The following is a 27425-nucleotide window of genomic DNA, read 5'->3' on the forward strand; positions in this document are numbered from 1 at the left end:
AGTGAAATTAAGTATAATGTTAGGCTTTTTTTAAAGCTCTTAAAAACTCTAAATTCCATGTAACATCTCCACAAAAGCCTATTGACTTTTCTTTTTCTTTTTGTTTTCTGAGACAAAATCTTGTTCTTGTCTCCCAGGCTGGAGTGCAATGGCGCAATCTCAGCTCACTGCAACCTCTGCCTCCCGGGTTCAAGCGATTCTCCTGCCTCAGCCTCCTGAGTAGCTGGGATTACAGGTGCCTGCCACCATGCCCAGCTTATTTTTGTATTTTTAGTAGAGACGGAGTTTCACCACATTGGCCAGGCTAGCCTTGAACTCCTGACCTCAGGTGATCTGCCCGCCTCAGCTTCCCAAAGTGCTGGGATTATACGCGTGAGTCACCGTGCCTGGCTGCCTATTGACTTTTCATTGCATTCTACATTTGAACAGGTTTTATATTGAGTTTTACTGGGGTATGATTTTAACATTGCATCATTACTAATGATGTCACTGCATTGCATTACTACCTTTTTCATTAAAATGGTCTGTTATTTGAGGTTATATTAGATGAGCTGTGTGGACCTACACTTCTATGGAAAAGGGGCTTTCTGGTTTCCAGGTAAATCGACTAACAAACGAACCTTCTGAAAACTTGCTTTGTAAGGAATTCAAATTAAATTTATTCTATGAATACCTGTCAATATTTCTAATCAACTGGCTGGCTTGAGGTGATTTCTCGTAAGAAAAATAACCAGGGATCATCTCCATAATCACTAAGGTAGATTGCAAGACATGTCATCCGGATGGGGTCTTTGCTATTAGTCTGCAGATGCCCTTCAGCAGCACCTGTCCCATCACAAGACTTCCGGGAGGCTCCAGGGCTCAGCTCCAAGGAGGGCGGGACCCTTCCTGATACTCAGGCTGAACAGCAACGGAGGCAAAGAAAAATTAAGAGCTTGACCGGAAATAGGGGAATCCCTACACAAAAGAAGGAAGTTTGAACACAATAAGAAATGAAATGAGTTCCACGGAGAGGAAACAGGAGTTCTGCTGTGTTGATATAGAGCCTAGAGGAAAAAAAAAAAAAAAAAAAAAGAAAAGAAAAGAAACTGCTCCGGATTTTCCCCCAACAGGAGGAAAAGTTTGTGCAACCTCCAGCCAGCTGCAGGTGAGGCTGGTGCCTGCCGTGAGGCTGGAGAATGACCTGAACGCATGGTCAGTCAGTTCAATGTGAAGCTGACATACCAGAAAAGCAAGCACCTGGCAGGCCTGAACTTACAGCTCTAAGGTCCAGCTCCACCAAGGACACCTCCACGAATGGAACGTGTGACTCTCATCACAGCCAGACTGACAGTACTTGGAGCCAGACTGACGGTCATCAGTCCTGGCTTGACCACTCCCTAGCTCTGTTACCTGGACAAGGTGCTTTCCTTCAAAGCACTAGTTTTCTCTTTCATAGGATGGGATACTAGAAGTGCCTACTTCATATAGAGTGTAGGAGGGATGAATCACAAATGAACATAGTACTTACTGCTGGGTAAATGTCAGCATGGTTATGATGAGGACTGCTGGTAGTACACTCATTCCATTCGGTAATTAGCAGAGGGGCTGGGGCAGAAGGAAGAATAAATAAGGCATAACTTAAGGACCCTACAGTCTGGTCAAAACAGTCCCTTTCCTACAACAAGTGGTGGAGGACATGAACTCTTAGAGAGACACCTAGAAGGGAGAGAGTAAACATTTCCATAAGGTGAGGTCATTCAACCTGGCAAATGAATTCAGAGTTTTTTCACGTGGAGACAATAGGGGAAGCCGCGTATATGAACACTTAACTCATGACAAAGATGGCGTTCTAGAGCACTGGGAAAATGGTCATCTTCACAGTAAATTATTCCAAAACAATTGGATATTCATATAAGACAATATATTAAGCTGGTACATGACAAAAACATAAACTTCGGCTATCTGGATCAAAGAGAATGTGTGGTCACTCTACCTGCAACCACCTACCTCTAATTTCCCTTTTAGGCATATACCCCAAAGAAATGCTTGCACAGATGTTACAAGAGATGGACAGAAGCATGTGTATAGCAGCATTATTCACGAACGCCACCAGCAGGCAACAATACAAACGTCCACCAACCCCACGATGGATGAATACATCGCAGTGTATCCATACAATGGAAGACAGCACACGCAGTCTTTATTGTCAAAGCTCTATGAGAAGTAACATGAAGTCCTCCAACATTGTTCTTCAAGTTTGTTTTGTTATTCTTGGCACGTCCATTTTCATAGTAATTTTAGAATCATTTTGTGAATTTCCCAAAAACATAAGTGAAAGAACACATAAAAAAAGTCATTCTGTGTGTCTTCGTTGATATAAAAGTCCCCTCGAATAGGAAGAACTAAACTTACAATGTTTAGAGATACAAGTTCAGAGAAATAATCACAAGGAAAGGTGAGGATACTGTTGCCTTGAAAATGGGAACTAGGCCGGGCGTGGTGGCTCACGCCTGTAATCCCAGCACTTTGGGAGGCCGAGGCGGTGGATCACGAGGTCAGGAGATCGAGACCATCCTGGTTAACACGGTGAAACCCCGTCTCCACTAAAAATACAAAAAATTAGCCAGGTGTGGTGGCAGGTGCCTGTGGTCCCAGCTCCTCGGGAGGCTGAGGCAGGAGAATGGCGTGAACTCGGGAGGCGGAGCTTGCAGTAAGCCGAGCTCGCGCCACCGCACTCCAGCCTGGGCAATAGAGCAAGACTCTGTCTCAAAAAAAAAAAAGAAAATGGGAACTAGAAGGGAGGAGAAGCAGTGACTGGTGCAGGCTGCTGGCTGTGACTTTTCTTCTGACATGAACGGAGGTTGCAAGTATTCACTCTGTGATAGTTCACTAAGCTGTACATTTGGTTTCATGGGTTTTTTTTTTTCCTCTAAATGTGCTTTATTTGACAATAATGTTTTTAATCTGTGGATATAAAATTTAAAAGTTTTGTCCTAAAAGAGACACCATAAAGCAATAAGACAAAATGTAAGACAGGGAAGATATCTGTAAAACATAAAACTGATAAATGGTTGTTGTGCAGAATAAATAATGAATGCCTATAAATCTATTATCAATATATAGTCAGTGTCAAGGCCGAACCACATATACAATGATCATCCCATAGGATTATAATGGAGCTGGAAAATTCCTATCACCTAACAGTGACGCCATAGCCATCTTCATGTGGCACAAGACATCATGGTGATGCTGGTGTAAACAACCTAGCATGCTGCCCGTTGTATAAAAGAGTAGCACATACAATTATGTACAGCACACGGTACTTGGAAGTAGTAGTAAATGACTATGTTATTGGCTTATATATTTACAACACCCTGCTTTTAATCATTGTTTCAGGGTACACTCCTTCTACATATATATATTATATATATAAAATATATATTATAAATATATTATAAATATAATATATATTATATATAAATATAATATATATTATAAATATAATATATATTATATATAAATATAATATATGTTATATATAAATATAATATATATTATATAATATAATATATAATATATATAAATATAATATATTTAAATATAAAATATATAATATATTATATTATTTATAAAATATATATTATATATAATATATAAATAATATATAATTATATTATTATAAATATATAATATAATATATATTATATATAATATACACACATACACGTATATATGTATATGTGTATATATGTATATACACACATATATACACACGTATATACACATGTATATACACACGTATATATGTGTATATACGTGTGTATATATGTATATACGTGTGTATATATGTGTATATGCGTGTATATATGTGTGTGTATATATATAAAAAGTTAATTGTAAAATAGCTTCAGGCAGGTCCTTCAGGAGGTATTCCAGAAGAAGGCACTATCATCACAGGAGATGACAGCTCCTTGCATGTCATGGCCCCTGAAGACCTTCCAGTGGGACAGTATGTGAAGGTGGAAGACAGTGATATAGATGATTCTGACCCTGTGTAGACCTAGGCTGATGTGTGTCTTAGTTTTTAACAAAAAAGTTTAAAAAGTAAAAAAAAAAATTGAAAATTTTAAAATAGAAAAAAGCATATAGAATAAGGATATAAAAAATATTTGATACGACTGTACAATGTGTTTGTGTTCTAAGCTAAGTATTATTAAAAGAGTCAACTTTTTTAAATTAAAATGTTATAAAGTAAAAAAATTACAGTAAGATAAAGTTAATTTATTATTGAAAATGAAAATGTTTTAGGCTTTTTTTTGAGACAGAGTTTTGCTCTGTTGCCCAGGCTGAAGTGCAGTGGCACGACCTCTGCTCACTACAACTTATGCCTCCTGAGTTCAAGCAGTTCTCATGCCTCAGTCTCCCAAGTAGCTGGGATTACAGGCATGCGCCACCACACTAAGCTAATTTTGTGTGTGTGTGTGTGTGTGTGTATTTTTGGTAGAGATGCATATTTGCCATATTGGCCAGGCTGGTCTCAAACTACTGGCCTCAAGTGATCTGCCCGCCTTGGCCTTCCAAAGTGCTGGGATTACAGGCGTGAGTCACCGCACCCAGCCAGGAAAATGTTTTTATAAATGTAGTGTAGTCTAAGTGTACAGTGTTTATAAACTCTACAGTGTACAGGACTGTCCTAGACCTTCACACTCACTCACCACTCACTCATTCACCCACTCAGAGCAACTTGCAGTCCTGCAAGCTCCATTCGTGGTAAGTACCCTATGCAGGTGTGCCTTTTTGAGATGGAATCTCGCTCTGTCACCAGGTTGGAGTACAGTGGTGTGATCTCGGCTTACTACAACCTCCACCTCTTGGGTTCAAGCGATTCTCCTGCCTCAGCCATCCAAGTACCTGGGATTACAGGCACCCACCACTATGCCCAGTTAATCTTTGTATTTTTAGTAGAGATGGATTTCACCACGTTGGCCAGAATGGTCTCGATCTCTTGACCTTGTTATCTCCCTGCCTTGGCCTCCCAAAGCGCTGGGATTATAGGCGTGAGCCACTGCGCCCAGCCACCATTTTTACCTTTTATACCCTATTTCTACTGTACCTCTTCCACATACTAACAATTGCATTATAATCACTTACCATATTCAGTGCACTAGTACAGTCACATTCTGTGTAGGTTTGAAGCCTAGGAGTAACAGGCTATCCCATACAGCCTAGGTGTGGAGTTGGCTAGGCCATCTAGGTTTGTGTGAGAACATGCTATGATGTTCACACAATGACAAAGTCGCCTAACAACACATTTCTCAGAATGCATTTTTGTCATTAAGCAACACATGACTGTGTATATACACACATACATACACACGTGTGTACATGGATGTACATACAGACATGAATATACACATTTGTGTACATGCATATATGTACATACCTATATATACATCCATATATATAAAATTAGACAAAATCGTAGGCAGCCGTCACAGAACGGGAAAGATACCTAGCAAATAAACATATGGAACCATGTACAGTATTATTAAAAGTCCGAGAAATACAAATTATAACTGAAGGGAGATGCCATTTTACTCTTCCTAGACTGGCAAAATTCAAAGGTCTGGTGACAAAGGAAAACGGAGCAGCTTGGAGAAGTGGCTGATCCAGGCAGGTGAATGAGCCTGGGTATATTGTGCCAAAGGGCAAGGCAGTTATTAAAGACCACAGCACCAGGCGCAGTGGCTCATGCCTGTAATCCCTGCACTTTGGGAGGCCAAGACAGGCAGATCACTTGAGGTCAGGAGTTCGAGACCAGACTGGCCAACATAGTGAAACCCCCTCTCTACTAAGAATACAAAAATTAACCAGGCGTGATGGTGGGCGCCCGTAATCCCAGCTAGTTGGAAGGCTGAGGTGGGAGAATCTCTTGAACCGGGAGGCAGAGGTTGCAGTGAGCCAAAATTGCACCACTGCACTCCAGCCTGGGTGACAAAGCAAGACTCCATCTAAAAATAATAAAATAAAATAATAAAATAAAATAAAATGTAAGATAAAATAAAAACCACAGTAAAGCCTTAAGGACTCAGCCATCAACTTGAAGAGGCTCCTACCTGCCTGCAACACAACCATCTGTGCTTTAATAAAAACAATACCACAATAGATAAAACTCAGCAAACATTTCAATCCATGACTTCCTCCTGATGCCCAAAAAACATAATTGATCCCCATTAAAAACCTAATTGATCCACATTAGAGGAGGATGTAGTGAATATTACATAATAATTTTTAAATCAGTAAATATATGTGAAATTAATTGGATGGATTAACCTTAGACGGCAGGGAGTAGAAAGAGGCAGAAACAACATGGCCCGGGGAACCGAGAGTCACCGGGTCTGCTAATGGAGCTGGCTTTTGAGCTGGGCACTAAAGGATGAGGGCTTGGGCGGGGGTCCATAGGTCCAGGGCAGGGCGTTCAAATGTCAGAGGCAGGAGAACCTGTGTTGGCCCCAGCACAGAGCCCGGTTCTCTAGAATGCAGTGGACCTGCAGGGACTTTTAGGGCAAGCAGTGGAAGCCACAGCCTGAAGAGCCCGGGATGGTGGTGTGAGGTGGCCCGGGATGGTGGTGTGAGGTGGCGGGGCTCAGTGCAGTCCCCAGAGATCCCTCTGTTCTAGGCCTGGAGAAGTGGCCGGCAGGGCTGCAGCCGGTGCTTCTCCCTGCCTCAGCCTTTGATTTGTTCCCACAGGAGACACTCAGGACGAATAGAGCTTCCAAGATTTCAGTCGCTTTTAGATTTCAGTTGCTTTAACATTTCAGTCGCTTTTAGATTTCAGTTGCTTTAAGGTTTCAGTCGCTTTTAGATTTCAGTTGCTTTAAGGTTTCAGTCGCTTTTAGATTGCAGTTGCTTTAAGGTTTGTCACTTTTAGATTTCAGTTGCTTTAAGATTTCAGTCGCTTTTAGATTTCAGTTGCTTTAAGACTTCAGTTGCTTTAAGATTTCAGTTGCTTTAAGATTTCAGTCGCTTTTAGATTTCAGTTGCTTTAAGATTTCAAGATGGCGGAGCTCAGACTCCTCTGGCGTATTTCCTGGCAGAGTGGAAAGTCCGCCCTGCCGGGGCTGGGATCCCGCTCTGCATCCTGGGGCAGGTAATTCCCCTTCTAAGCATCACTTTCCACAGTTGTGAAAACCTGAGCAAGTGAGTGAGAAGCACAGGAAAGGTGCTCAGAATGTAAGTCCCCTCCACCACCCTCCAGAGTCCACCAGCCCTGCAGGGCTCTCCAGCTGCTCAGCCTAACAATCCTGGTCTCCTGGAACCTGATCCTTACTCTCTTTTAAGTTCTGTGATATCCATCATGTTTATCTTCTGCTTTCAAAGCTCCAATTCCAGGGATGTCTTTTTCTGACCCATGGGTTGAGGCTGAGAGGTGAACACATTCCTCGTTCACTTCTCTGCATAGCTCACATTCTTTCTCTGAAGTCCCTGTCCTAGAAAGGATATAATCACTATTGTCAGAGACTTAGCCTGGCCAGCGCGCCCAGGAAAAGTTGATCTTAAAAATTGACTCTATCTCTTTCATCACTCTGGCTGATGGATAAACGTAAGGGTTTAACTCACACATTCTCAGATGTGTTCTAAATATTATTAACTTTCTACTTTCCAATGAAGACTGATAAGCTTTCTCATACCTGGCCCAACTCTTATATTTGTGTGTAGCTCACGCCGACTCCAAAAAGAATTAAGAATCCAATATAAACCATGTAAGAAATCCACTCATCCCAAATCATGGTTAAAACTGTTGTGTCAAAACACTAAAATGCATTTCAAAAAAGATTACATGTTAACTACAATAAACAGGTAGGATTTCAATCACACAGCAGAACAAAAACAGAGAAGAGGTCACTCTTTCCCCTCTTATTTAAATGACTTTCCAGCTAGTCTAAAAACATACAACAAGTGGGCCGGGTGCACTGACTCACGCCTGTAATCCCAGCATTTGGGGAGGCCGAAGTGGGTGGATTACAAGGTCAGGAGTTCGAGATTAGCCTGACCAACATGGTGAAACCCCATCTCTACTAAAAATACAAAAATTAGCCGGGCGTGGTGACAGGTGCCTGTAGTCACAGCTACTCCAGAGGCTGAGGCAAAAGAATCACTTGAACCCGGGAGGCGGAGGTTGCAGTGAGCCGAGATCGCGCCTAGGCATCAGAGCAAGACTCCATTTCAAAAAAAAAAAATAATAATAATAATAATAAATAAAAACAACAACAATAACAAAAAGAAATACAAGTGTCAAATGTGTGTAGAAGCTCTAACTAGGATAATTCATTTAGTAAGTTCATTTTTTCTAAGACTTCATGTTGTATTTCAAACAGATTTCAGTGCCCACTGCTCACCCCTAAGTTGGGCTTCTAAATTGAAATTCTGGGACCAAAATGCAAATAATTATGTTGTAATATATTGGGGCAGCAAAGTAACTGATTTAAATATCCCAGCTACTTTTCAGGGAAACCTGGGCTCCTTGGAGTCCCCAAGAAGCCATCATTTGTTGAGCTTCATTTTCATGATGGGAAAGGGTTTTTTCTTGCAGCACAGTTGTTAGAAAATGCAAGCCATGTTGATGCAAATTTTCATAAGCTGTAACAGAAGCGTCCCTTTCTTAAATGAGTGATCAGAACATAAAACTGAACTACTTTGAATGTGGCTTAGCAAAGCCATTGATGAGCTGTGTGGTCTCAGCCTTCTCTTTTCCCTCAGAGCCTTAAATGCACTACTCTCTGTGGCTCTTACAGATCTCAGATGCTGAGATTCTCTGAGGTTCCTCCACTGAGACTGATGATTGGAAGCTTTCAAATAGGACAGATTTCTGGACCTGACAACAATCCACTGAATTTGTGTCTCTAGGGGAGGGCCCAGGAGCTGCATCTATAGGAAGTTCCCAGGTGCTGCTATTAGGGAGTTCTGGAGGCAGAGGTGTGGGCCATCAGCCATTCTGCAGTGGACCCCCTGGATGATAAATCCTGAACTGATTTTGATTCTACATGGAGAGATGGACATAAATAAAGCCAAGAGGAAATCTCTGTTAAGCTGAGAAAGTATGCAGTTCTTTCTCAAGACAGACTGAATGGGCTGTGTCTGTAGGAGGAAAAAACTGTAGTATTCTCAAATTCATTTTCTTTGTGATGACTCCTAAACAAATCTGGTGGGAGATTTTCCTGTTGTCATCACATTTTTTGGGGGGTGGATAGCTTCAATGTCTCATATTTTCACATTAAGAAGGAAAGGCAGAGAGAACATAGTACCATATAAAAATGATAATAACTCTAAAAGCTTCTGTTCTCTAAGGTGGGGCACATTCCAGGAAATTATAGGAAGGGAACCAGTTCATGGCCATCTGATGGGAGAGGATCTTGTCCCGGAAGGGAGGCGTACCTCAAACTCCTAGACATTAGCCAGAGTAGTCGCTGGGTGTGAACTCCATCTAAATTGCTGGCTTCCTGTCATGTACTTAGATCCAGTGCCAAGTTTGAGGATGACTCCTACACCATCTCTCTGGCATCGTGCACAGATATGCACAGGGTGGAGAGAGAAACATGCGATGGGGCCCCAGAGTGTAACACTGACCCATAGAGGGCTATCCCAGCTTATCTTCAGGCTGCCGGAGACACACCCAAATCTGCAGGGCCGAAAGTCCGTGTGTCAAAGTAGACAGAGAAGGATGTAACCTCAACCTTTGGCAGGGTCTCCTGGCTCAGAGAGACAGTGCCAGCAAAGGAGGCAGATGGAAAGTGGTCAGCATCATCTATGGATTAATTAGTACTGTCCACTATGGATTAATTAGCCCAGTCAAATGGAAGGTTGCCCAAGTATCCCCATGGTACTGTGCAGCTAATGTGATAAATGATTTAGACGGCATACCAGGCATGCTAACATGGACGCAAATGGCCAGCGTGTTTTATCCCTGTCCAGTTATCCCTGGAATTATGTAATTTAAGATCAGAATAAAAGAAAAAGGAAACACAATCAAAGAATCACCGAGCTCTAGCTTTACAAGAATGATACATTTGAAGCCAAAATATAATTTGATTTTGCAATGGATTGAAAAATTGTTCATGCTACCAAGTAGCCCTTTGTTGGTGAAATAGTCTCAGGTGTGCAGGGTCCCAAATACTACACCTATGGATAACTTCCTGAATGAACTATTAAAGATGACACAAAGATAAAAATGAGAGGTTGGGAGGGATGTTGTTAAAAGACTGACAGTGTGCACTGAGATCAATTAAACATGTATAATTACTGTACTTTGATTACAAAATGTACTAAACTAGAAAAAGTCCTTGTCATAGATTATCTGTATTATTAAAAAAAACCAAAACCAAAACCAAAAACAAAAAACCAGAACAAAATGTGAAACAAGCAAACAAGACAAATAAAACAATTTTTTTTTTTTTTTTTGAGACAGAGTCTCGCTCTGTCCCTCAGGCCAGAGTGCAGATGCACAATCTCAGCTCACTGCAACCTCTGCCTCCCGGGGTTCAGGCGATTCTTCTGCCTCACCCTCCTGAGGCTGGGACTACAGGCATATGCCACCACGCCTGGCTAATTTTTGTATTTTTAGTAGAGACAGGGTTTCGCTGTGTTAGCCAGGATGGTATTGAACTCCTGACCTCATGATCTGCCTGCCTCGGCCTCCCAAAGTGCTGGGATTGCAGGCGTGGGACACTGTGCCCAGCCATAAAAACAATTTTTAAAAGCAGGCTATAGGCCAGGCACAGTGGCTCACGTCTGTAATCCCAGCACTTCAGGAAGCTGAGGCGGGTGGATCACCTGAGCTCAGGAGTTGGAGACCGACCAGCCTGGCCAACATGGTGAAACTCCATCTGTACTAAAAATACAAAATTTAGCCAGGCATTGTGGCTCGTGCCTATAGTCCGAGCTACTTGGGAGGCTGAGATGTGAGAATTGCTTGAACCTGGGAGGCAGAAGTTGCAGTGAGCTGAGATCGTGCCACCGCACCCCAGCCTGGGTGATAGAGTGAGACAACATCTCAAGAAAAAAAAAAAGCGGGCCATAATCCCAATAACAATAATGGGGTGAAGATGTCACTTAATTTCTTATATTCTGTAAAACAGTTCAATTTATTATTTTACAGCATAAATAGAAATGTATGGGCGTAAGAATGGCTTTGAAAGGTTTTGTTCCCTCTGAGAATTTAATGGAAGGTATAGATTTTCCATTGTACTATACAGCGTAATGGCAAAGAAAATCCAGCATATATGGTAATCGCGGAGAAAGGGCTCTTAAAATGTAGAGGAACAGACCAAATGGTGGTGCATGTGAAACATCCAGTAACATGAGCTCTGACATTATAAATGAGGAGCGTTATAATTAAGATGTTTTCTAAGCCAGCGTAGATTTATGCTTACCCTTCTGATAAGAGCTCTGCCTGGCATTTGGAGCTACAGCTAGCATGCCGTGCTAAAGCTGATCGCACCCTCACCCATCTTATCTATGCTAATGCCCACAGGAAGTGAAAGATACCACGCTTCTGTAATCTCACCCATGGATACATCTTTTGATGAGGAAGAAGGCAAGGGCTGATGCAGGCAATACAAGTTATGAACATTTCTGTAAGCAGTGCAATAGCATCCCCAGATACCACGTCATTTCTTTATTTCACCATTTCTTTTGAGCAATGACATTGGGTTTTCAAGAGAAAGACCCTTGCTCCATTTGAACCAGCATTGTTTGCCATAAGGCAGCCAATAAACAAGCAACCGACCTAGCAATAAAAACATCCATTGGTGACAGAAGCTATAAATAGAACTGCAATAAGGTGATGTAATAGAGTGCTATCCTAGCTGGGTGGTGAAGGTGACACTCGAAGAGATTGCAACTGGCAAAATTCCAAACAAGTGCCAGCCAGGTAGGTAGAAAGGCAAGGAAGAGCATTCCAGGCAGAGGGAAGAGCTGATGCAAAGGTAACAGGCAGGGAAGGATCCTGCCATTGAAGAAGAACCGTGGAAAGTGTGGAGGGCCAGAGACAACACAGAGCATGGCTGGAGAGGAGAACAAAATGTGTTCAGAGATGGAAGCTGAAGTCAGGCTTACCTTGGTAAGCCGGGATGGGACTTTAGATTGTGTTTGCGTTTTGTAGATCCATCAGTAAGGTTTACGCAGAGGACTGCCATGATCTCATTCCAATGTTGTAAAAAATCATGAAAATGTGGAGACCACAATTTAGTGGGCTCTGGGAGACAGGAACAGAATCCAGGAGGCAGGGTAGGAAGCCACTTCAGTAGCTGAGGTGTGAAAGACTGTGCCTTACACCAGGATGGTAGTGGTGGAGATAGAAGTAGATGAGTTGGGGGCATGTTTTGGAGGCAAAGATAATAAGACTTGTTGAACCAGATACAGGGAGTGAGAAAAGAAAGGTGATAAAATCTGGGGAAGGAGCAGGTTCGCAGGGTAGGAATTGTTTTGACTGTGTTGAGCTGGAGAGGGCAATCACGCATCCATGGGAGATGCCAATTATGTAGCAGACAGTGTCGGGAGTTGGGGGCAGGGGGAGACAAACGATGTGGAAGTCATTTGCCAATGGATGCTTTTAAAAGTCCTGGCACTAGACAAGGATTCGAGTGCGGTCAGAGAAGAGAGATGAGTCCAGGATGGAGAATCACATCAAGGGAACAGTCAGGGGAGAGCCAGGAGGTGGCATCCAGTGCAGAAACCAAGAAGGAACAGCAGGGAGGAGAGAGGGAGAGCAGGAGAACATGGTGATGAAGACACCGAGACAGGGAGGCATTTCCAGAAGGGAAGGCATCTGTCTGTGGTGTGCTAAGAAGCTGAAGTGATGATACCAGCAAAATGGACAGTATCACCACTCATTTGAATGAGAGAAAAACATGCAAAGTTGACCTTTGATTGCAACATGAGGTTGATATCCACTTAGTCTTCCAAGGAATATATACTCAGTTCCTTTATGAATTTTATAAGGGGATTTAGAAAAATAGGCAAGTGCTGCAAGTTGAAAGAAAAATACTTCATTTAAAAGTTCACTTTAAAAAGTTGGAAAAGCCAAATCTCTCCCCCTTATAATTAAAACACACATAGACAGACACACACACACACATGCACAGAAAGAGATTTGTAAATAGGTGTTTTAATACTCACATATTTATAAGGCACTTCATATCTTGATAACATCTGCACGGTGTGATTTACCTGCAAGCAAATTTGGAAAGGATGTTATAAGAATCTGACCAGATGCACAAGGGTGTGTCCCTGTGTACCATGTGTGGCTGTCATCCCTCAGTGTACTGTGGCAGCAGAGGCTGAGACAGTCACTCTGGGGTGGTGCCCAGGTGTGGCCGTGGGGCCCTCTCAGTCCTGGCCAGCCACTCTGTGCTGTGAGCTGAGTGGAGTCTGTAGTGGGAGGCTGGCCTCACCTCTGGAGCTGATGGTTTTGCCATGGTTTTTTTTTCCTACCAGTTTGACCTGTTTTCGCTTTTAGACAACAGGTAAGCTCTGTGGGGAATTTCTCTAGTTTCTGCGTCAAACATATCATTATGATGATATTAACATCAGATGGAGAATGATAGTAGCATGGCCAACTACTCCAATGGGCTGCCAATGGGCTGGCAGCGCCATAACTTCTGCCCCAGCCTGCCCTCTCGCCCACCATCATTTGCCACATAGCATGAGCAGAAAAATGCATCCTGTCAGTAGAACATTTGAGTTAATTTATTTATAGCAGATGCACCAAAATGACAAAATTGTTTCTTCATAAGTGAAATAATAACCTGAGAAAGAGAGAAATGGCATCATTCAGAGCTAGGGAAATAGAAGTGAAGACAATTATAAGTAAACTTCAGGCATTCCTCTTCCGTGGAAAATGTTAATGTCTTTTGCCAGCATTAGAAAATATATTTGCAACGTTTACAGCATCCACAAAGTAATTAAGCTCCTGGCCATATAAAAATTGCTCACATTGACTTTGCTCCAACTGTGTGCATTTGGCCGCAGGAAATGAGATTTGAGGCCTAAACCTGAAGCCAGTCGAGTTATTAAGGGCTACTTAATGGCACATCTAATTATGCATAGAAAAATGTGTTTCCAGAATTGCATCAAGCAGAGCTAACAGTGACCATGATGGCATTAATATAGATAGAAAAGCTTTACATGTGAGAAGACCCATCATTATGTCATCTATAATGGCAAAAACAAAAGAAAACAATAAAAACAGGGGAATGAATGCATTATGGCATAGCTATGTATTGGAATATTATGCAGATGGAGGATTTTTGTGGACTATTTTAGGTTATGGGAAAATATTCATTATATAATAATACTTTTCTTTTTGAGATGGAATCTCACTCTTTTGTCCAGGCTAGAGTGCAGTGGCACAATCTTGGCTCACTGAAACCTCTGCCCTACAGGGTTCAAGCAATTCTCCTGCCTCAGGCTCCCAAGTAGCTGGGATTACAGGCACCCACCACCATGCCCGGCTAATTTTTGTATTTTTAGTAGAGACAGGGTTTCTCCATGTTGGCCAGGCTGGTCTCAAACTCCTGACCGCAGGTGATCCACCCCCCTCAGGCTCCCAAAGCTCCAGGATTACAGGCATGAGCAACTGCACCTGGGGAATAATATCTTTTTTAAAAAAAGCAAGAAAGAGCAGCATAAAAGATGGCAGGAAATATACCAACAGGTTAACAAATGTTATTGCAAAATGGAGGGAGCATGGATGATGGTTTTTTATTCTTTTCTGTATTTCCTAAAGTGTCAAGGATGAATGTATGTTTTATAAGTCAGATGATGCCATCTTAGGATGGTGATATGGTTTGGCTATGTCCCCACCCAAATCTCATCTTGAATTGTGGTTCCCGTAATCCCCATGTGTCGTGGGAGGGACCTGGTGGGAGGTAATTGAATAATGGGGGTGTGTTTTTCCCATACTGTTCTCATGGTAGTGGATAAGTCTCATGAGATCTGATGGTTTTATAAATGGGAGTCCCTCTGCACACACTCTCTTGCCTGCTGCCATGTAAGATGTGCCTTTGCTTCTCTTTCACCTTCGGCGATGATTGTGAGGCCTCCCCAGCCATGTGGAACTGAGTTCATTAAACCTCTTTCCTTTATAAATTACCCACTCTCAGGTATGTCTTTGTCAGCAGAGTGAGAATAGACTAATACAGATGGCTTCTTGTTGCAAGGGAAAAACATCCCAAGCTCGAAAAGGGATCTGCATAGACACCCCTGCCTGCTTCTTTCCTCATCTCATTCCATCCTCCCCTTCCCCGCAAGTCATGGGCCTCCTTTCCATTTCTCTCCATGAGAGAAACTCTGTACCAAGAAGGCCACACACCTGCTGTTACCTCTGCCCAGAGCAGTGTCCCTAAGCTCCTCTGCCCTGCTCCTCATCTTTGACTGGTGGCTCCCTCTCATCCTTAAATTCCTTGGAGGATCTTTTCTCTGCCTCCTCATCTGAAAATACCTGTCCTTTGCCCCATGTCTTCCGCAGCACAAGCCCAGCTCCACCTGTGTGCTCCCTTGGTCCTTGTCTCTTGCTGACCTATAGGCTCTTTGCTCATTTTTCCCACCACTATGGTAGCAGGTGGCAAACAGCAAGCGTTCAACACACATTTGTTGAACAATTTACATGTATGACAAGTAAAGCAATATACTTTAAAATCAACTGTATTTTCTAACAGTTTTAGATTTACAGAAAAATTGCAAATACAGAGTTCTCATATACTCACATCTAATTTTTTCTCTATCATTAACATTTTATATTAATATGATTTATCACAACTAATGAACTAATATTGATACATTATTACTCACTACAGACTATGCTTTATTGATGCTTCCTTAGTTTTTCCGCTGCCTCTTTTGTTCCAGGATCCCATCTAGGATCCCACATGACATTCAATTGCCCTAGCTCTGCAGGGTTCTCTGGGCTGTGACAATTGTTCTGACTTTCCTTTTTTTTTTTTTTTTTTCCTGATACGTAGTCTTGCTCTGTCACCCAAGCTGGAGTGCAGTAGCATGACCTCGGCTTACTGCAGCCTCCACTTCCCAGGTTCAAGCGATACTCCTGCTGGAGTAGCTGGGATTACAGGCACACATCACCAGACCCAGCTAATTTTTGTAATTTTAGTAGAGATGGGGTTTCACTATGTTTGCCAGGCTGGTCTCGAACTCCTGACCTCAAGTAATCTGCCCACCTTGGCCTCCCAAAGTGCTGGGATTATAGACATGAGCCACTGCACCCAGCCTTTTCTTGTTTTTGATGACCTTGACTCCTTTGAGGAGTGTTGGTTAGGAGTTTCATAAGATGTCCCTCAGTTTTGGTTTGTTTGGGGTTTTCCTCACAGACTGGGGTTAAATATAATTTTAATATACAACTCAATGTCTTTGAACGGTGTATTAGTGTTCTTCAGAGAAACAGAACCAACAGGATCTATGTACATAGATATATCTGTATATCTATGTCTATCTATAGACAGAGGTAGGGGAGAGAGCGAGCGAGCTTTATTTTAAGGGATTGGCTCCCTCAATTGTGGGGACTGACAAGTCTGAAATCGGCAGGGTAGGCTGGCAGGCTGGGGCCTCAGAGAGCGGATGCTGCAGCTCATGTCCGAAGGCAGGGTCTGGAGGTAGAACTGGCTTTTCAAGTTTTCAGGAGGATCTCAGCCTTTTTCTCATTTTTTTTTTTTTTTTTGACAGAGTTTCACTTTCGCCCAGGCTGGAGTGCAGTGGCGTTATCTCGGCTCACTGCAACCTCTGCCTCTTGGGTTCAAGTGAGTCTCATGCTTCAGCCTCCCGTGTAGCTGAGATTAGAGGCACGCACCACCACTCCTAGCTAATTTTTGTATTTTTAGTAGAGACGGGTTTTCACCATGTTGGCCAGGCTGATCTCGAACTCCTGACCTCAGATGATCCACCCGCCTCAGCCTCCCAAAGTGCTGGGATTACAGGCATGAGCCACCATGCCTGGCCCTCAGGCTTTTTCTCCTAAGACCTTTGGATTGGATGAGGCTCACCCACATTACAGAGGATTACTGGCTGCACTCAAAGTCAGGATGATTTAAATGTTTGTTGTTGTTGTTGTTGTTTATTTGTTTGTTTTTTGAGACGGAGTCTTGCTCTGTCGCCCAGGCTGGAGTGCAGTGGCATGATCTCAGCTCACTGCAAGCTCCGCCTCCCAGGTTCACGCTATTCTCCTGGCTCAGCCTCCTAAGTAATAGGGACTACAGGCGCCCGCCACCCCACCTGGCTAATTTTTCGTATTTTTAGTAGAGACAGGGTTTCACCGTGTTAGCCAGTATGGTCTCAATCTCCTGTCCTCGTGATCTGCCCGCCTCGGTCTCCCAAAGTGCTGGGATTACAGGCGTGAGCCACCGCGCCAGGCCAGGTGATTTAAATGTTAATCACACCTAAAAAGTACCTTCCCAGCAGCATCCAGATTGGTCTTTGACCAAACATCTGGGCACCATAGCCCAGCCAAGTGGAGACGTCAAATTAACCTCTGTCAAGGGTGGCCCCCAGAAGTGTGGTTCCAAACAAGAGAGCAAGGGACAGAGCGGGGGCTGTGGGTGGGAAGGAAGGTCTGTCAGTAGCAGCACCACCCAGTTCAGGAACAGAAAGCTGCTGCCTGATTGTTAACCTCTGAACTCCATGGCTGCAGGCCCCGAGTTAAACTGCTCCTTACTAACCGCAAACCAAACAGGACGTCAGCCTGCTTGCAGTGCAGAGGCTACGAGGAGATAATATTTATAGAGAATTCTTTGATTTCCTGGAGAAAAGTCGGAATCTAAATTGACGGGAATATAACTTCAGAATATGTAGACTCTTGCCGGGCGTAGTGGCTTCTGCCTGCAATCCCAGCACTTCAGGAGGTTGAGGTGGGTGGATTGCTTGAGTTCAGGAGTTCAAGAACAGCCTGGGAAACATGGTGAAACCCTCTCAATACAAAAAAAAAAAAAAAAAAAAATAGCCGGGTGTGGTGGTGCATACTTGTAGTTCCAGCTACAGGTTCTGGGACTGTTTTGCCCGCCTCGGCCTCCCAAAGTGCTAAGATTACAGGCATAAGCCACTGTACCCGGCCTGTTATGTGGTTTCTTAAGAAGCTACTCCTCCAGTTCCCGCAAGGCAGCTCACGCCTGTAATCCCAGCACTTTGGGAGCCCGAGGCAGGTGGATCACCTGAGGTCAGAAGTTCGAGACCAGCCTGGCCAACATGGCAAAACCCTGTCTCTATTAAAAGTACAAAAATTAGCCTGGTGTGGTGGCATGTGCCTGTAATCCCAGCTACTCGGGAGGCTGAGGCAAGAGAACTGCTTGAACCTGGGAGGCAGAGGTTGCAGTGAGCTGAGATCACGCCACTCACTGCATCCTGGGCAACAGAGCGAGACTCTGTCTTGAGAAAAAAAAAGAAAAGCTACTCCTCCAGCATTTCTTAATTATTTCCTGAGTGGTCCTTGGGGGTTCCCTCTTTCCCTCTGGGGTTGCTTGAGTAGTAATAATTGCCCTGCTTGGCATTAATATTGAGCCTTCAGATGCCTTCCACAAGCATGATTCCATTCTATTTTTTACATGATCTCCCCAGGACTATCACATTCAGGTGGTCCTACATAGGGAAGGCTTAACTGCAAAAAAAAAAAAAAAAAAAAAAATAGAAGTATATCAGCAGAATGAGTTTGATTGCAAATAACAGCAAATCTCAGCTTGACACGGTTTGAGCAATAAGGTATTTGTATTTAGTGGGTAGCGGCACATGCAGAAGTGCAGATACGGTATTGCCAAGTCATCTTGTTTTTTTTTGTTTTGTTTTGTTTTGTTTTGTTTTTTGAGATGGAATATCGCTCTGTCGGCCACGCTGGAGTACAGTGGTACGATCTTGGCTCACTGAAACCTCCGCCTCGCAGGTTCAAGTGATTCTCCTGCCTCAGCCTCCTGAGTAGCTGGGATTACAGGCGTGCGCCACCATGCCTGGCTAATTTTTGTATTTTTAGTAGAGACGGGGTTTCACCATGTTGGTCAGGCTGGTCTCGAACTCCTGACCTCGTGATCCACTTGCCTCAGCCTCCCAAAGTGCTGGGGTTACAGGCATGAGCCACTGTGCCCGGTGAGTGCCAAGTCATCTAAATGGAAGTATGCTCAGAGAGCAAGCAGGGGAAATGGACTTCCGTGGCTTTGCATGATAACTGGGTTATGAGGACCAACTGTAAGCCTATATGTCAATCAGTTTATATGAGGTTAGACTGATTTTTACTTTGTGCAGCCTCTACAGGAGCATTTATACTGATTTCCTTTTTTTTTTTCCTTTCTACCTGTAGACATCTTTAAGATAAACAAGCTGAACACCATTAACTATGGTAACCTGTGCCATGCTGTCTCTGTTCCTTGAGATCAGATAGAGCCTGGACAGCAAAGAAGCACACGGCCCTGATATTAAGTTACAAGCATGCCAACAGCTTGCATTAGTATTTGTGGAATGGATGAATGAGTCATGATATATTTCCCCAAGCTTCAACTGGGTGTGTTTTCCATGTAACCATTACTCATAAAGTGTAAAGGTCAATTATGTTAGGAAGGAAGGACTTTTGTCATCCATGCATAGGACACTCAGGTCTGCTTCCCCGAGCTTCACAGAGCATGACTTCCCTGAGACCACTCCTGCAAAGGCCACGCCTATTCACGAATGTTGACATTAACCAGAAGGTAGAGATTGTATATGTGAATTGAGCTTAAATATGAGCTGAGGAATTCTATGATATGTAACTTCAAACATGTCACTGAGTTTGAGTTTACCATAATGCATAGGACTATTTCTAAGACTTGTAATCGTTTCTGTTTATTTACAGAGTTTGATGCATATTTGAGCATTTATTTACTTATTCAAAATTCAAAAAGTTCCAAGAAGTATAAAAATGGCTGAACAGTGGCAATAATTTTAGAAACCATAGAAAAAAAGCCGACGTTATTAGGGAACAAAACAAACAGACTAGGAGATAAAAATGAAGTTTTGTGTTGCAGAAGCTGGCAGGGATCCCCAGTGAGAGAAAAGAGGTATCAGGATGGGGAGAATGATAACCACAGCCTCATTACATAGGAGAGCAGCTGCTTCTGTCAACAGGGGTGTGTGCTCACAGCTGCAGGTGCTGCACAGCACAGCATGATGCTGAGACAGGAGGTCAGCATGTCACATAATTACAACCATATTATCGTAGATGGCAGGATAATGGCACCCCCTCCCCACCCCCCAAAAGATGTCCATGTCCTAATTTCAGGAACCTATGCATGTGTTATATGACATGGTAAAGAATAAGTTTGTAGCTGGAATTAGGGTTGTCAATCAGCTGACCTTAAAACAGGGAAATCACCTGGGTTATACAGGTGTGCCATCACTAGGGCCCTTAAATGTGGAAGGAGGCAGAAGAGAGGTGGGCACGGTGACTCACACCTGTAGCCCCAGCACTGAGGTGGAGGATTGTTTGAGCCCAGCAGTTGGAGACCAGCCTAGGCAACATAGTGAGACTTTGACTCTACAAAAATAAAAAATTAACCAGGCATGGTGGTGCATGTCTGTGGTCCCAGCTACTCAGAAGGCTGAGGTGGGAGGATCACTTGGGCCCAGGGGGTTGAGGTTGCAGTGAGCCATGCCACAATTATGCCTGTACTGAAGCCTGGAGTGCAGAGCAAGACCCTGTCCCCATCCCCCACCAAAAAATAATTAATAATAATAGGGAGACAGAACGATGAGATGTGACAAAATATCGATGCTCTGTTAAGGCCACCAAAAATAAAAAATACAAAAAGGACACACAGCCCTGCCAACACCTTGATTTTAGCTCATGCCAGACTTCTGACCTTCAGAACTGTAAGATAATAAATTTGGTTTGTTTTAAGCACCACATTTGTGGTAACTTGCTACAGCAGCAATAGAAAACTGATACAATTATATTAATAATTTTGAAGGTGGCATATTTTGCCAGGTAGAGTGAATCATCATTTCGAATGACTTTGAATCCAGAAGAAAATTTACGTAAGGAAAGGGCTTAATTGAAAACTAAAACATGAAAGTTCTTGGTAGCTGTGAAGGTTGTTCCTAGGACTGGAAATCCCCTGTACTTCCCTAATTGGAGGGCCATGCATCGGTCCTTTGGGGAGACAGGTGTCCCTGTTAGAGTCTTCAAGTGTGTGCCACACTTCAGGTGTCTGCAATTACCTTACCCAGGCCTATAAGCTCCTTGAGAACAGGGAACGTATTCGTCTAATTTTCAGGACCAAATGCAACATGCAGCCTCTAATTAGGGCTTAATAGGTATTTGTTGAATAAATATTTCCGGTGTCATTGATGCAATATTCTGACAAGTAGAAAGATCAAAAGCTGTGAAGACAGGGGCTGGGTGGAAGTAAAATAAATGATGTTTTGATTTTTTAAAGGAACAAAAGTTTAGATAAAGCAAGTTTCAAATCATCTTGGCTTTGTTGTGTTTCATCTCTCCAGAATTGGACTTCTGTGCTCAATTCAATGAAAACACTCAGGGCACAGATTGGGATCACTGACTTATTTTCAAAGCATGTTCCCACACATATTAACCATTGCTCAAAATTAACTGTAGCATCTGTTTAAAGTTGAATCAAATTGAATTCTCTATTTATAAAAGTGGAGTTTACATAAGAGAATGGAAACCATGTACAGACATTTAGCATGACACTTCTGCTTACACCATTTCAACAAATAAAAAGAAATTATTGTTCTGGGAGAGATATACATTCCAAATCTTTCCAAAATGAAACAACTTTTTTTTTTTTTACACATTCTCACTTAGTCATGTTGATCAGTGCAATGGTATGATCTCGACTCTGCAACCTCTGCCTCCTGGGTTCAAGTGATTCTCCTGCCTCAGCTTCCTGAATAGCTGGGATTACAGGCACCTGCCATGATGCCCAGCTAATTTTTGTATTTTTGTAGAGATGGGGTTTCACCATGTTGGCCAGGCTGGTCTTGAACTCTGACCTCAGGTGATCCACCTGCCTCGGCCTCCCAAAGTGCTGGGATGACAGACCTGAGCCACCGCACCCGGCCAGAAATGGAACAATTCTTAATGAGTGACATGAGCTACCAAACAAAGGAACACTATATAAATTCCAGGGTCCAGGGTCCTAGAAGTGCCTGGAACTGAGCCCCTGCTCCCCAAGTCTGTACACACGCACCCTGGGTGCTCAAGCCACAGGCCCTGTTGTAATGGGAAGAGAGAATTCCCTCTTGCAGGAAAGCATGCTACAAAGATGAAGGGTGGTGGGTGGCAAAAGAGGCTCAGACATACCCTGGGCCCAAGCCTCACTGGTGATGGTGGGAGGGTGGTGGGAAAAGCCATAGGAGATTCTGGGGGAGGTCACAGGGATGGGGGGTGAGAGCGAGCTAAGTGGTAGCTGGTGGCGGGACCCTGGTGGTTGAGTTTTATTGGGAATGAGGCTGGACAGGGAGTGACTATAAGGCTCAGCTGGTCGTAGCAGAGGTGGGAAGGGAGTTTAGGGAACTCAGTCCCTTGGCTCCATGCCTGGGGACACAGCATAGGTGAGCCTGGTGGGCAGGTTGACCTGCTGACGGTCTCTTCAGACCCCTGTCCCAGCTAGTCCCTGGGGACCCGTCCGCTTGGACCTGACTCCTTGGGGGTGAGTTTCCCAGGCTCTGCCCTTCCCCTTTCACCTGGCCATGCTTTAGCATCTTCATCTGGAGGAATGAGGAGGTTTGGATGACCTGCCTGGTGCCAGGGCAGGGCAACTACCACCCTGAGTCACGTTCTGCTGGTGTCTTTCAATTAGGCAGGAAAGCTCACTTCACAAGGAGCTTCTGTGTCACCAGAGTTATATGGAAAGGAAGACATCAAGGCAGCACTCAGGGGCATGCGGAAAGAAGCAGAGGATGGGCCACAGAGGGCCCTCCCACTCTCCCAGGGTCCTCCCTACCCTCCTCCCAGATTTTGTCTCCTAGGCCACTCCACCCACTGCATATGGGGGTGGGTGTGGCGCCCAGTTCCTCACCCTCTGGGACATAGAACTCCACCTACCCACAAAACCCACTTCCTCAGAAGCGTTAGGGCTGCCTTGGTGCCCTAACTGCACGTGTCGGGGGCGGGACTGGGGAAGGGGCAGTTAGGGCTGAACCCAGCAGGTGGGAAGCAAGCTTGCCCAGCTCTAGGTTTCTTGTGAACCCTCAGGACCTGTCTTTGAAGGTGGTCCTGAGACTTCTGGAAGAAATGAAAATGATGACGATTACAAAGACGAAGTGAGAAAGTGTTAATCACAGATCTTCCTCCCCTATCAGGTCGCCCTGTGTCAGTTTAACAATGACAAAAAAAAAAAAAAAAAAAGTCACACACACACCCTGAGAAGGGAAACGCTTTGTTTTTCTGCACTCTCTGAGCTCCATCAGATAATGGAACTGCTGCGCTCTCTGTTCTGCCACTCTGCATTGACGGATTTCATGGCAGAGTAGCACTTTGGAAATGGAAGTTTCTCTTCTACTTCCTAAGTGAGGGAGACCCAGAATCCAAGAAGGGATCCTTGGCTCAGGAAATCACCTTGGTGGCCGGGGACAGGTGGAGCGTCAGCATCTAACCTGTGTGAAGAAGCTCCCCACGCAGCCATAGGCCCCTCTGCCCCATCACAGTCCCCAAAAGTTTCCAGGAGTGTCAACAGATGGGGGAGGGATCAGCCACTCTCACCCTCCGAACTGTGAGCGTTTCTCTTCCCATTTCTCCAGGAAGCAGTGGCCATGCGGTTGCCCAAAGCAGATTTCAAAAGAGAAACTTAGAAGAGGCTTCTGGGACTAGCAACCCTCCACTCAGGGTGGAACCAAGTTCAGGGAGCGCCTCTCCCCAGACAGCTGAAATTAACGCAGAGGTGAACGCCTTCTCCCTCGGAAGCAGAGCGAGAATGGTTCTTGATTACACTGAGCCTATGGAACAGCTCCCACTGTTCAAGAGCCAAGATTAGTGTGAAGCACCTCTCAATCATTTAAGATTTGATTGTTTAACATGAGGTTTGGGGGGATTCGTCTCAGAGCAGATGTCAATAATCGACCCCATCATCCACATGGCTCCCTAGCTTGCACCATGAGCCAGCCACTGCTGCTTCTGGATACTGGGGTGTCCGGCAAATCCTCCTACCCCCGTCTCTCCCTTCTAGATTTTTCTGAGCTGCCACTTCCTCTCACCCTCCAGGCAGGCAGGGTCTGAAAACCCCTCCCTCAGAAAAGGTTACATCAAACTTATTTGATGCACACAAATTCCCCGAGGGAGAATCCATTGACAAGCAGGTTCCGGGGCCCTGGGGCTGGGGCTTGAGAGCCTGGGTCTGTAACACACCCAGGCGTGGCTCATGGCCAGGCCACACCAGGAGTAGCCAAGGTTTTAGTGCATTACTTATAGTGGGACTCTCTCTAGCTGGGCCATCCTGGAGGCCATCCTCTTCATTTCAGATCAGTTTGCCCCTCCCTGTTTCTCAAAGCTGCTTACTGTTTGCTGGAAGGGAAGGCTGGACTCCTCCACCCCATCTTCCACCCCTGCCTTCCTTTCCCCTCTGCGCCACACCCATTTCTCTGCTTTCTGGTCTGTTTCCTGTACAACTTTAGGACATTGCCTCCATTCACGTTACCTTGTTGTTGTTTTTTAAATGAGCTCTAGTTAAGATAACCAATTGCTGCAGACAAAACCAGCTCAAAACAATTTAATCCACGCTTGGAGAGAGGGAGAAAGAAATGCACTCTGCAGAGGAACCTGAGGAATGTAGAGCATCATTCAATCAACAACTATTCCAGGCATTTCCCTGAGAATACAGACTTCCCACCCACCTCAAGCCCTCCAGGAACCTGCCATTATCACCACGTCACTGTGCAGCGTCACACCAGGAAGTACCCAGAAAACTTAGCATGATCCTCCGGAAGCCTCACCCCTTACCGGCGACCACCCTTCTGCTATATCCAGTCCTTTTTCTCAGCATAAGTATTTTACACACTTGATATCCGTGTAATTTAAAATCTATTTCTTGACATTTTTCCTTAATAAGTTTTTAACTGTCACTAAAAATTCCTGAAAAAAATGTTATATAACTCTTTCCGTTCATTTACTTAATCATTTCCCTATTGTTGCAGACATAGAATCCAACTTAGGATTTGTTTTGTGGAACGTTTCTTTGTTGTTTTTTGAGACGGAGTCTCGCTCCGTCACCGAAGCTGGAGTGCAGTGGGGCAATCTCGGCTCACTGGGGCCGTGTTCTGCCTCCCGTGTTCAATCGATTCTCCTGCCTCAGTCTCCTGAGTAGCTGGGATTACAGGCACCCGCCACCATGCCCAGCTAATTTTTGTAATTTTAGCAGAAATAGGGTTTTGCCATGTTGGCCAGGCTGGTCTTGAACTCCCGACCTCAGGTGATCCGCCTGCCTCGGCCTCCTAAAGTGCTGGGATTACAGGTGTGAGCCACCGTGCCCAACCTGTTTTGTGGAACTTTTGAAAGCACAGAGAGGCATGCTCACATCTCATGGGCACAATCCGAGTTAGATTAACTTACCTTTCAAGCTGGAAGTAGAAGGAGACCACGTTTTCATTTGTCACTCAGCAAATTTCACAGCACATTCCCCGTGTGCTAGGTATTCAGGGAAAGTCCGTGGTCTGTCTGAAGACTATTAAGAGGTTAAATGTTCATCAGTCCACTTCAAGCTGGTCAGTCGTCTTTGAGCACGGGAGGTAAGAGCTAACTTGGCAGTAAACTCAACACAGAAATCAGCAAGGGCTTCCACATGCAGCCCCGTTCCTGGAGCAACAAAACACAACATCTGCTGCTGTAGACTCTGCCCCGACACAGATGGCCCCCATATTCTTGAAGGCAAGGACTAAGAAAGAGTAGGTCAGGCTCTGTTCAGAAATTATTTTCAGGAAGCTGGTCCTCCGAGGCCAAATGGTGGGAGGTGAAGGGGACTAGACTTGGGCGGGAAGAAACATCCTCATCCATCCTCATCATTACGGAAACCTGGGTCCCAGTTCCCCGTCTGCGTCTTCAGGTGCCTCTAGTACAAATCTGTGTGGATGCCTGCTTCAAGCTCATCGCACAGAAATGCAGCACTCTCCCCTCTGTGCTGTGGCCGCTTCCAGCTGTAGCCCCCTTGGAGAGACACGAATCCCCCACTGAGTGGATCCACCGCAGCCTCCACGCTATCTGGGTTCCTCTCTCCGTTTCTCCTCTAAGTCAGCAGGTGACAGGCTGGCTTTGCTTGTGCCTTCCAAAGAACAGAGACCCTAGCACGTCTGGCCTTTGATGGGCCGGCCTGGCCTGGCTGTCTCCTGCTTCCTCAATGGTTTCCCGGGAATACCTGCTGGTAGGTGGGGGATGGCCTAATTCCTGCCAGAGACTCCTTGGCCTTTGATCCTGGTGAGCTGTGCGAGTCCACGTGCAAACACAAAGCCTCTGCTCTCTTTTGGAGGCCTTTTGCGTAGCCTGACAGCTGGGCTGGAGATCCAGGCAGGACCGTTCCAACGTGGGGCCATGATTCAGCCTGTTTTTGAGACTCAGATTCTCCTCTGTACACTAGAGATAAGGAGGCCCACTTCACAGGGCTGTTTCAGCAATCAGATCTGTAAAGCACTTAGCATTATGTGTAGGAAGAACTCAATACATAATATTAATGATATGAGTATTATTACTGTTATTCCTCAATGGGCTTCCAGGCCTGCCTGCCCTGAGTCCTCTTGGTCTTCTCTGTTTTATCTCCCCAGCTACAGCACAGAAGTGACTTGCTCTCCACCCCTCCGTCAATGAAAGGGATAGGCCGTGCACTGTTTCGGTGCCCACTGTTCCACTTGGTTTACACCAGAGAAGGAAGGATAATATGAGAAAGTATATATATGGGGTGGGCATGGTGGCTCACACCTGTAATCCCAGCATTTTGGGAGGCTGGGGCGGGCGGATCACCTGAGGTCAGGAGTTCAAGACTAGCCTGGTCAACATGGTGAAACCCCATCTCTACAAAAAATACAAAAATTAGCTGGGTGTGGTGGCACATGTCTGTAATCCCAGCTACTCAGGAGGCTAAGGCAGGAGAATCACTGGGACCTGGGAGGTGGAAGCTGCAGTGAGCTGAGTTCGTGCCATTGCATGATGCCAGCCTGGGCAATAGAGTAAGGCTCTGTCTCAAAAAAAAAAAAAAAAAAAAGTATATACATGTAGCATAGTAACCTTATTATGAAAACCATAATCTTGGTCATAATCATGCATGAATGTTAGAAAAATATCCAGTAAAATCCCACATTCATTTTTTTTCACTCTGACCATCAAAATTTTCTTGTAAGTTTTCATCACTATAAGCAGACTTTAAAAATTAAAGTTATTAATGATCTGGATTAAAGATACAAATAATTATTGCTTGCATATG

General features: G+C 44.4%; 1 long non-coding RNA gene across 1 annotated transcript; it reads right to left on the reverse strand.

The window, feature by feature from the left end:
- Positions 1–6101: 6101 nt before the first annotated feature.
- On the reverse strand, positions 6102–27205 carry LOC144333336 (uncharacterized). The gene is made up of 3 exons (XR_013401917.1): positions 25568–27205; positions 13159–13209; positions 6102–7472 (listed from the first exon to the last, which is right to left on the reverse strand). It is a non-coding gene; the product is annotated as an uncharacterized LOC144333336 (long non-coding RNA).
- Positions 27206–27425: the final 220 nt, after the last annotated feature.

The sequence above is a fragment of the Macaca mulatta genome, chromosome 12 (assembly GCF_049350105.2).
Source record: "Macaca mulatta isolate MMU2019108-1 chromosome 12, T2T-MMU8v2.0, whole genome shotgun sequence".
Lineage (NCBI taxonomy): Eukaryota > Metazoa > Chordata > Mammalia > Primates > Cercopithecidae > Macaca > Macaca mulatta.